The 11,852-nt window shown below is 46.4% G+C and overlaps 1 protein-coding gene across 1 annotated transcript in view; it reads left to right on the top strand.

Moving 5' to 3' along the window:
* Window positions 1-11,852, top strand: part of CUNH2orf81 (chromosome unknown C2orf81 homolog) — a 170,343-nt gene that overhangs the window by 1,050 nt on the left and 157,441 nt on the right. The window lies entirely within an intron of this gene.

Below are 11,852 nucleotides of genomic sequence, written 5' to 3'. Positions count from 1 at the left end.
GAGATAGCAGTAGTGGGTGTGTCTATGCTGGCTGTGCTGTGGCTGATGTTACAGATGTATATACAGGACTGTGAGGAATTACAGATGTGAGATAGCAGTAGTGGGTGTCTCTATGCTGGCTGTGCTGTGGCTGATGTTACAGATGTATACACAGGACTGTGAGGTATTACAGATGTGAGATAGCAGTAGTGAGTGTCTCTATGCTGGCTGTGCTGTGGCTGATGTTACAGATGTATACACAGGACTGTGAGGTATTACATATGTGAGATAGCAGTAGTGGGTGTGTCTATGCTGGCTGTGCTGTGGCTGATGTTACAGATGTATATACAGGACTGTGAGGAATTACAGATGTGAGATAGCAGTAGTGGGTGTCTCTATGCTGGCTGTGCTGTGGCTGATGTTACAGATGTATACACAGGACTGTGAGGTATTACAGATGTGAGATAGCAGTAGTGGGTGTCTCTATGCTGGCTGTGCTGTGGCTGATGTTACAGATGTATACATAGGACTGTGAGATATTACAGATGTGAGATAGCAGTAGTGGGTGTCTATGCTGGCTGTGCTGTGGCTGATGTTACAGATGTATACACAGGACTGTGATGTATTACAGATGTGAGATAGCAGTAGTGGGTGTCTCTATGCTGGCTGTGCTGTGGCTGATGTTACAGATGTATACACAGGACTGTGAGGTATTACAGATGTGAGATAGCAGTAGTGGGTGTCTCTATGCTGGCTGTGCTGTGGCTAATGTTACAGATGTATACACAGGACTGTGAGGTACTATAGATGTAAGAAAGCAGTAGTGGGTGTCTCTATGCTGGCTGTGCTGTGGCTAATGCTACTGATGTATACACAGGACTGTGAGGTATTACAGATGTGAGATAGCAGTAGTGGGCGTCTCAATGCTGGCTGTGCTGTGGCTCATGTTACAGATGTATACACAGGACTGTGAGGTATTACATATGTGAGATAGCAGTAGTGGGTGTCTATGCTGGCTGAGCTGTGACTGATGTTACAGATGTATACACAGGACTGTGAGGTATTACAGATGTGAGATAGCAGTAGTGGGTGTCTATGCTGGCTGAGCTGTGACTGATGTTACAGATGTATACACAGGACTGTGAGGTATTACAGATTTGAGATCGCAGCAGTGGGTGTCTATGCTGGCTGAGCTGTGACTGATGTTACAGATGTATACACAGGACTGTGAGGTATTACAGATATGAGATGGCAGTAGTGGGTGTCTCTATGCTGGATGAGCTGTGGCTGATGTTACAGATGTATACACAGGACAGTGAGGTATTACAGATGTGAGATAGCAGTAGTGGGTGTCTATGCTGGCTGTGCTGTGGCTGATGTTACAGATGTATACACAGGACTGTGAGGTATTACAGATATGAGATAGCAGTAGTGGGTGTCTCTATGCTGGCTGAGCTGTGGCTGATGTTACTGATGTATACACAGGACTGTGAGGTATTACAGATGTGAGATAGCAGTAGTGGGTGTCTATGCTGGCTGAACTGTGGCTGATGTTACAGATGTATACACAGGACTGTGAGGTATTACAGATGTGAGATAGCAGTAGTGGGTGTCTCTATGCTGGCTGAGCTGTGGCTGATGTTACAGATGTATACACAGGACTGTGAGGTATTACATATGTGAGATAGCAGTAGTGGGTGTCTCTATGCTGGCTGTGCTGTGGCTGATGTTACAGATGTATATACAGGACTGTGAGGAATTACAGATGTGAGATAGCAGTAGTGGGTGTCTCTATGCTGGCTGTGCTGTGGCTGATGTTACAGATGTATACATAGGACTGTGAGATATTACAGATGTGAGATAGCAGTAGTGGGTGTCTATGCTGGCTGTGCTGTGGCTGATGTTACAGATGTATACACAGGACTGTGATGTATTACAGATGTGAGATAGCAGTAGTGGGTGTCTCTATGCTGGCTGTGCTGTGGCTGATGTTACAGATGTATACACAGGACTGTGATGTATTACAGATGTGAGATAGCAGTAGTGGGTGTCTCTATGCTGGCTGTGCTGTGGCTGATGTTACAGATGTATACACAGGACTGTGATGTATTACAGATGTGAGATAGCAGTAGTGGGTGTCTATGCTGGCTGTGCTGTGGCTGATGTTACAGATGTATACACAGGACTGTGAGGTATTACAGATGTGAGATAGCAGTAGTGGGTGTCTCTATGCTGGCTGTGCTGTGGCTGATGTTACAGATGTATACACAGGACTGTGATGTATTACAGATGTGAGATAGCAGTAGTGGGTGTCTCTATGCTGGCTGTGCTGTGGCTGATGTTACAGATGTATACACAGGACTGTGAGGTATTACAGATGTGAGATAGCAGTAGTGGGTGTCTCTATGCTGGCTGAGCTGTGGCTGATGTTACAGATGTATACACAGGACTGTGAGGTATTACAGATGTGAGATAGCAGTAGTGGGTGTCTCTATGCTGGCTGTGCTGTGGCTAATGTTACAGATGTATACACAGGACTGTGAGGTATTATAGATGTGAGAAAGCAGTAGTGGGTGTCTCTATGCTGGCTGTGCTGTGGCTGATGTTACTGATGTATACACAGGACTGTGAGGTATTACATATGTGAGATAGCAGTAGTGGGCGTCTCTATGCTGGCTGAGCTGTGGCTGATGTTACAGATGTATACACAGGACTGTGAGGTACTATAGATGTGAGAAAGCAGTAGTGGGTGTCTCTATGCTGGCTGTGCTGTGGCTAATGCTACTGATGTATACACAGGACTGTGAGGTATTACAGATGTGAGATAGCAGTAGTGGGTGTCTATGCTGGCTGAGCTGTGACTGATGTTACAGATGTATACACAGGACTGTGAGGTATTACAGATGTGAGATAGCAGTAGTGGGTGTCTCTATGCTGGCTGAGCTGTGACTGATGTTACAGATGTATACACAGGACTGTGAGGTATTACAGATTTGAGATCGCAGCAGTGAGTGTCTCTATGCTGGCTGTGCTGTGGCTGATGTTACAGATGTATACACAGGACTTTGAGGTATTACAGATGTGAGATAGCAGTAGTGGGTGTCTATGCTGGCTGAGCTGTGACTGATGTTACAGATGTATACACAGGACTGTGAGGTATTACAGATGTGAGATAGCAGTAGTGGGTGTCTCTATGCTGGATGAGCTGTGGCTGATGTTACAGATGTATACACAGGACAGTGAGGTATTACAGATGTGAGATAGCAGTAGTGGCGTCTCTATGCTGGCTGAGCTGTGGCTGATGTTACAGATGTATACAGAGGACTGTGAGGTATTACAGATGTGAGATAGCAGTAGTGGGTGTCTCTATGCTGGCTGTGCTGTGGCTGATGTTACAGATGTATACACAGGACTGTGAGGTATTACAGATGTGAGATAGCAGTAGTGGCGTCTCTATGCTGGCTGTGCTGTGGCTGATGTTACAGATGTATACACAGGACTGTGAGGTATTACAGATGTGAGATAGCAGTAGTGGGTGTCTCTATGCTGGCTGTGCTGTGCCTGATGTTACTGATGTATACACAGGACTGTGAGGTATTACAGATGTGAGATAGCAGTAGTGTGTGTCTCTATGCAGGCTGTGCTGTGGCTGATGTTACAGATGTATACACAGGACTGTGAGGTATTACAGATGTGAGATAGCAGTAGTGGGTGTCTCTATGCTGGCTGTGCTGTGGCTGATGTTACAGATGTATACACAGGACTGTGAGGAATTACAGATGTGAGATAGCAGTAGTGGGTGTCTCTATGCTGGCTGTGCTGTGGCTGATGTTACAGATGTATACACAGGACTGTGAGGTATTACAGATGTGAGATAGCAGTAGTGGGTGTCTCTATGCTGGCTGTGCTGTGGCTGATGTTACAGATGTATACACAGTACTGTGAGGTATTACAGATGGGAGATAGCAGTAGTGGGTGTCTCTATGCTGGCTGAGCTGTGGCTGAGGTTACAGATGTATACACAGGACTGTGAGGTATTACAGATGTGAGATAGCAGTAGTGGGTGTCTCTATGCTGGCTGTCCTGTGGCTGATGTTACAGATGTATACACAGGACTGTGGTATTACAGATGTGAGATAGCAGTAGTGGGTGTCTATGCTGGCTGAGCTATGGCTGATGTTACAGATGTATACACAGGACTGTGAGGTATTACAGATGTGAGATAGCAGTAGAGGGTGTCTCTATGCTGGCTGAGCTATGGCTGATGTTACAGATGTATACACAAGACTGTGAGGTATTACAGATGTGAGATAGCAGTAGTGGGTGTCTATGCTGGCTGTGCTGTGGCTGATGTTACAGATGTATACACAGGACCGTAAGGTATTACAGATGTGAGATAGCAGTAGTGGGTGTCTCTATGCTGGCTGAGCTGTGGCTGATGTTACAGATGTATACACAGGACTGTGAGGTATTACAGATGTGAGATAGCAGTAGTGCGTGTCTCTATGCTGGCTGTGCTGTGGCTGATGTTACAGATGTATACACAGGACTGTGAGGTATTACAGATGTGAGATAGCAGTAGTCGGTGTTTCTATGCTGGCTGTGCTGTGGCTGATGTTACAGATGTATACACCGGACTGTGAGGTATTACAGATGTGAGATAGCTGTAGTGTGTGTCTCTATGCTGGCTGTGCTGTGGCTGATGTTACAGATGTATACACAGGACTGAAGTATTACAGATGTGGGATAGCAGTAGTGGGTGTCTATGCTGGCTGTGCTGTGGCTGATGTTACAGATGTATACACAGGACTGTGAGGTATTACAGATGGGAGATAGCAGTAGTGGGCGTCTCTATGCTGGCTGTGCTGTAGCTGATGTTACAGATGTATACACAGGACTGTGAGGTATTCCAGATGTGAGATAGCAGTAGTGGGCGTCTCTATGCTGGCTGAGCTGTGGCTGATGTTACAGATGTATACACTGGACTGTGAGGTATTACAGATGTGAGATAGCAGTAGTGGGTGTCTATGCTGGCTGAGCTGTGACTGATGTTACAGATGTATACACAGGACTGTGAGGTATTACAGATGTGAGATAGCAGTAGTGGGTGTCTATGCTGGCTGAGCTGTGGCTGATGTTACTGATGTATACACAGGACTGTGAGGTATTACAGATGTGAGATAGCAGTAGTGGGCGTCTCTATGCTGGCTGAGCTGTGGCTGATGTTACAGATGTATACACAGGACTGAGGTATTACATGTGAGATAGCAGTAGTGTGTGTCTCTATGCTGGCTGTGCTGTGGGTGATGTTACCTCACAGTCCTGTGTATACATCTGTAACATTAGCCACAGCACAGCCAGCATAGAGACACCCACTACTGGACTGTGAGGTATTACAGATGTGAGATAGCAGTAGTGGGCGTCTATGCTGGCTGTGCTGTGGCTGATGTTACAGATGTATATACAGGACTGTGAGGTATTACAGATGTGAGATAGCAGTAGTGGGTGTCTCTATGCTGGCTGAGCTGTGGCTGATGTTACAGATGTATACACATGACTGTGAGGTACTACAGATGTGAGATAGCAGTAGTGGGTGTCTCTATGCTGGCTGTGCTGTGGCTGATGTTACAGATGTATACACATGACTGTGAGGTATTACAGATGTGAGATAGCAGTAGTGGGATTCTCTATGCTGGCTGAGCTGTGGCTGAGGTTACAGATGTATACACAGGACTGTGAGGTATTACAGATGTGAGATAGCAGTAGTGGGAGTCTCTATGCTGGCTGTGCTGTGGCTGATGTTACAGATGTATACACAGAATTGAGGTATTACAGATGTGAGATAGCAGTAGTGGGCGTCTCTATGCTGGCTGTGCTGTGGCTGATGTTACAGATGTATACACAGGACTGTGAGGTATTACAGATGGGAGATAGCAGTAGTGGGCGTCTCTATGCTGGCTGTGCTGTAGCTGATGTTACAGATGTATACACAGGACTGTGAGGTGTTACAGATGGGAGCTAGCAGTAGTGGGTGTCTCTATGCTGGCTGTGCTGTGGCTGATGTTACAGATGTATACACAGTACTGTGAGGTATTACAGATGTGAGATAGCAGTAGTGGGTGTCTCTATGCTGGCTGAGCTGTGGCTGAGGTTACAGATGTATACACAGGACTGAAGTATTACAGATGTGAGATAGCAGTAGTTGGCGTCTCTATGCTGGCTGAGCTGTGGCTGATGTTACAGATGTATACACAGGACTGTGAGGTATTACAGATGTGAGATAGCAGTAGTGGGTGTCTCTATGCTGGCTGTCCTGTGGCTGATGTTACAGATGTATACACAGGACTGTGGTATTACAGATGTGAGATAGCAGTAGAGGGTGTCTCTATGCTGGCTGAGCTATGGCTGATGTTACAGATGTATACCCAGGACTGTGGTATTACAGATGTGAGATAGCAGTAGAGGGTGTCTCTATGCTGGCTGAGCTATGGCTGATGTTACAGATGTATACACAAGACTGTGAGGTATTACAGATGTGAGATAGCAGTAGTGGGAGTCTCTATGCTGGCTGAGCTGTGGCTGAGGTTACAGATGTATACACAGGACTGTGAGGTATTACAGATGTGAGATAGCAGTAGTGGGAGTCTCTATGCTGGCTGAGCTGTGGCTGATGTTACAGATGTATACACAGGACTGTGAGGTATTACAGATGTGAGATAGCAGTAGTGGGTGTCTATGCTGCCTGTGCTGTGGCTGATGTTACAGATGTATACACAGGATTGAGGTATTACAGATGTGAGATAGCAGTAGTGGGCGTCTCTACGCTGGCTGTGCTGTGGCTGATGTTACAGATGTATACACAGGACTGTGAGGTATTACAGATGGGAGATAGCAGTAGTGGGTGTCTCTATGCTGACTGAGCTGTGGCTGATGTTACAGATGTACACAGAGGACTGTGAGGTATTACAGATGTGAGATAGCAGTAGTGGGTGTCTCTATGCTGGCTGAGCTGTGGCTGATGTTACAGATGTATACACAGGACTGTGGTATTACAGATGTGAGATAGCAGTAGAGGGTGTCTCTATGCTGGCTGAGCTATGGCTGTTGTTACAGATGTATACACAAGACTGTGAGGTATTACAGATGTGAGATAGCAGTAGTGGGTGTCTCTATGCTGGCTGAGCTGTGGCTGAGGTTACAGATGTATACACAGGACTGTGAGGTATTACAGATGTGAGATAGCAGTAGTGGGAGTCTCTATGCTGGCTGTGCTGTAGCTGATGTTACAGATGTATACACAGGACTGTGAGGTGTTACAGATGGGAGATAGCAGTAGTGGGCGTCTCTATGCTGGCTGTGCTGTGGCTGATGTTATAGATGTATACACAGGACTGTGGTGTTACAGATGTGAGATAGCAGTAGTGGGTGTCTCTGTGCTGGCTGTGCTGTGGCTGATGTTACAGATGTATACACAGGACTGTGTAGTATTACAGATGTGAGATAGCAGTAGTGGACGTCTCTATGCTGGCTGAGCTGTGGCTGATGTTACTGATGTATACACTGGACTGTGAGGTATTACAGATGTGAGATAGCAGTAGTGGGTGTCTATGCTGGCTGTGCTGTGGCTGATGTTACTGATGTATACACAGGACTGTGAGGTATTACAGATGTGAGATAGCAGTAGTGGGCGTATCTATGCTGGCTGTGCTGTGGCTGATGTTACAGATGTATACACAGGACTGTAAGGTATTACAGATGTGAGATAGCAGTAGTGTGTGTCTCTATGCTGGCTGTGCTGTGGCTGATGTTACAGATGTATACACAGGACTGTGAGGTATTACAGATGTGAGATAGCAGTAGTGGGTGTCTCTATGCTGGCTGTGCTGTGGCTGATGTTACAGATGTATACACAGGACTGAGGTATTACAGATGTGAGATAGCAGTAGTGGGTGTCTCTATGCTGGCTGAGCTGTGACTGATGTTATAGATGTATACACAGGACTGTGAGGTATTACAGATGTGAGATAGCAGTAGTGGGTGTCTCTATGCTGGCTGTGCTGTGGCTGATATTACAGATGTATACACAGGACTGTGAGGTATTACAGATGTGAGATAGCAGTAGTGGGTGTCTCTATGCTGGCTGAGCTGTGGCTGATGTTACAGATGTATACACAGGACTGTGAGATATTACAGATGTGAGATAGCAGTAGTGGGTGTCTATGCTGGCTGTGCTGTGGCTGATGTTATAGATGTATACACAGGACTGAGGTATTACAGATGTGAGATAGCAGTAGTGGGTGTCTATGCTGGCTGTGCTGTGGCTGATATTACAGATGTATACACAGGACTGTGTGGTATTACAGATGTGAGATAGCAGTAGTGGGTGTCTCTATGCTGGCTGTGGCTGATGGTACAGATGTATACACAGGACTGTGAGGAATTACAGATGTGAGATAGCAGTAGTGGCGTCTCTATGCTGGCTGAGCTGTGGCTGATGTTACAGATGTATACACAGGACTGTGAGGTATTACAGATGTGAGATAGCAGTAGTGGGTGTCTCTATGCTGGCTGTGCTGTGGCTGATGTTACAGATGTATACACAGGACTGAGGTTTTACAGATGTGAGATAGCAGTAGTGGGTGTCTCTATGCTGGCTGTGCTGTGGCTGATGTTATAGATGTATACACAGGACTGTGAGGTATCACAGATGTGAGATAGCAGTAGTGGTGTCTCTATGCTGGCTGTGCTGTGGCTGATGTTACAGATGTATACACAGGACTGTGAGGTATTACAGATGTGAGATAGCAGTAGTGGGTGTCTCTATGCTGGCTGAGCTGTGGCTGAGGTTACAGATGTATACACAGGACTGTGTGGTATTACAGATGTGAGATAGCAGTAGTGGGTGTCTCTATTCTGGCTGAGCTGTGGCTGATGTTACAGATGTATACACAGGACTGTGAGGTATTACAGATGTGAGATAGCAATAGTGGGCGTCTATGCTGGCTGTGCTGTGGCTGATGTTACAGATGTATACACAGGACTGTGAGGTATTACAGATGTGAGATAGCAGCAGTGGGTGTCTCTATGCTGGCTGTGCTGTGGCTGATGTTACAGATGTATACACAGGACTGTGAGGTATTACAGATGTGAGATAGCAGTAGTGGGCGTCTATGCTGGCTGTGCTGTGGCTGATGTTACAGATGTATACACAGGACTGTGAGGTATTACAGATGTGAGATAGCAGTAGTGGGTGTCTCTATTCTGGCTGTGGCTGATGGTACAGATGTATATACAGGACTGTGAGGAATTACAGATGTGAGATAGCAGTAGTGGCGTCTCTATGCTGGCTGTGCTGTGGCTGATGTTACAGATGTATACACAGGACTGAGGTATTACTGATCTGAGATAGCAGTAGTGGGTGTCTCTGTGCTGGCTGTGCTGTGGCTGATGTTACAGATGTATACGCAGGACTGAGATAGCAGTAGTGGGTGTCTCTGTGCTGGCTGTGCTGTGGCTGATGTTACTGATGTATACACAGGACTGTGAGGTATTACAGATGTGAGATAGCAGTAGTGGGCGTCTCTATGCTGGCTGTGCTGTGGCTGATGTTACAGATGTATACACAGGACTGTGAGGTATTACAGATGTGAGATAGCAGTAGTGGGTGTCTCTATGCTGGCTGAGCTGTGGCTGATGTTACTGATGTATACACAGGACTGTGAGGTATTACAGATGTGAGATAGCAGTAGTGGGCGTCTCTATGCTGGCTGTGCTGTGGCTGATGTTACAGATGTATACACAGGACTGTGAGATATTACAGATGTGAGATAGCAGTAGTGGGTGTCTATGCTGGCTGTGCTGTGGCTGATGTTATAGATGTATACACAGGACTGTGGTGTTACAGATGTGAGATAGCAGTAGTGGGAGTCTCTATGCTGGCTGTGCTGTAGCTGATGTTACAGATGTATACACAGTACTGTGAGGTATTACAGATGTGAGATAGCAGTAGTGGGTGTCTCTATGCTGGCTGAGCTGTGGCTGAGGTTACAGATGTATACACAGGACTGAGGTATTACAGATGTGAGATAGCTGTAGTTGGCGTCTCTATGCTGGGTGAGCTGTGGCTGATGTTACAGATGTATACACAGGACTGTGAGGTATTACAGATGTGAGATAGCAGTAGTGGGTGTCTCTATGCTGGCTGTCCTGTGGCTGATGTTACAGATGTATACACAGGACTGTGGTATTACAGATGTGAGATAGCAGTAGTGGGTGTCTATGCTGGCTGAGCTATGGCTGATGTTACAGATGTATACCCAGGACTGTGGTATTACAGATGTGAGATAGCAGTAGAGGGTGTCTCTATGCTGGCTGAGCTATGGCTGATGTTACAGATGTATACACTAGACTGTGAGGTATTACAGATGTGAGATAGCAGTAGTGGGAGTCTCTATGCTGGCTGAGCTGTGGCTGAGGTTACAGATGTATACACAGGACTGTGAGGTATTACAGATGTGAGATAGCAGTAGTGGGAGTCTCTATGCTGGCTGAGCTGTGGCTGAGGTTACAGATGTATACACAGGACTGAGGTATTACATATGTGAGATAGCAGTAGTTGGCGTCTCTATGCTGGCTGAGCTGTGGCTGATGTTACAGATGTATACACAGGACTGTGAGGTATTACAGATGTGAGATAGCAGTAGTGGGTGTCTATGCTGCCTGTGCTGTGGCTGATGTTACAGATGTATACACAGGATTGAGGTATTACAGATGTGAGATAGCAGTAGTGGGCGTCTCTACGCTGGCTGTGCTGTGGCTGATGTTACAGATGTATACACAGGACTGTGAGGTATTACAGATGTGAGATAGCAGTAGTGGGTGTCTCTATGCTGGCTGTGCTGTGGCTGATGTTACAGATGTATACACAGGACTGAGGTTTTACAGATGTGAGATAGCAGTAGTGGGTGTCTCTATGCTGGCTGAGCTGTGGCTGATGTTACTGATGTATACACAGGACTGTGAGGTATTACAGATGTGAGATAGCAGTAGTGGGCGTCTCTATGCTGGCTGTGCTATGGCTGATGTTACAGATGTATACACAGGAGTGTGAGATATTACAGATGTGAGATAGCAGTAGTGGGTGTCTCTATGCTGGCTGTGCTGTGGCTGATGTTACAGATGTATACACAGGACTGTGAGATAGCAGTAGTGGGTGTCTCTGTGCTGGCTGTGCTGTGGCTGATGTTATAGATGTATACACAGGACTGTGAGGTATCACAGATGTGAGATAGCAGTAGTGGTGTCTCTATGCTGGCTGTGCTGTGGCTGATGTTACAGATGTATACACAGGACTGTGAGGTATTACAGATGTGAGATAGCAGTAGTGGGTGTCTCTATGCTGGCTGAGCTGTGGCTGAGGTTACAGATGTATACACAGGACTGTGTGGTATTACAGATGTGAGATAGCAGTAGTGGGTGTCTCTATTCTGGCTGAGCTGTGGCTGATGTTACAGATGTATACACAGGACTGTGAGGTATTACAGATGTGAGATAGCAATAGTCGGCGTCTATGCTGGCTGTGCTGTGGCTGATGTTACAGATGTATACACAGGACTGTGAGGTATTACAGATGTGAGATAGCAGCAGTGGGTGTCTCTATGCTGGCTGTGCTGTGGCTGATGTTACAGATGTATACACAGGACTCTGAGGTATTACAGATGTGAGATAGCAGTAGTGGGCGTCTATGCTGGCTGTGCTGTGGCTGATGTTACAGATGTATACACAGGACTGTGAGGTATTACAGATGTGAGATAGCAGTAGTGGGTGTCTCTATTCTGGCTGTGGCTGATGGTACAGATGTATATACAGGACTG

The sequence above is a fragment of the Taudactylus pleione genome, unplaced genomic scaffold, assembly GCF_031769625.1.
Source record: "Taudactylus pleione unplaced genomic scaffold, aTauple2 ptg000505l, whole genome shotgun sequence".
NCBI lineage: Eukaryota > Metazoa > Chordata > Amphibia > Anura > Myobatrachidae > Taudactylus > Taudactylus pleione.
The sequence above is the reverse complement of the archived record's forward strand: the minus strand, read 5'-3'. Positions and strand labels throughout refer to the sequence as shown.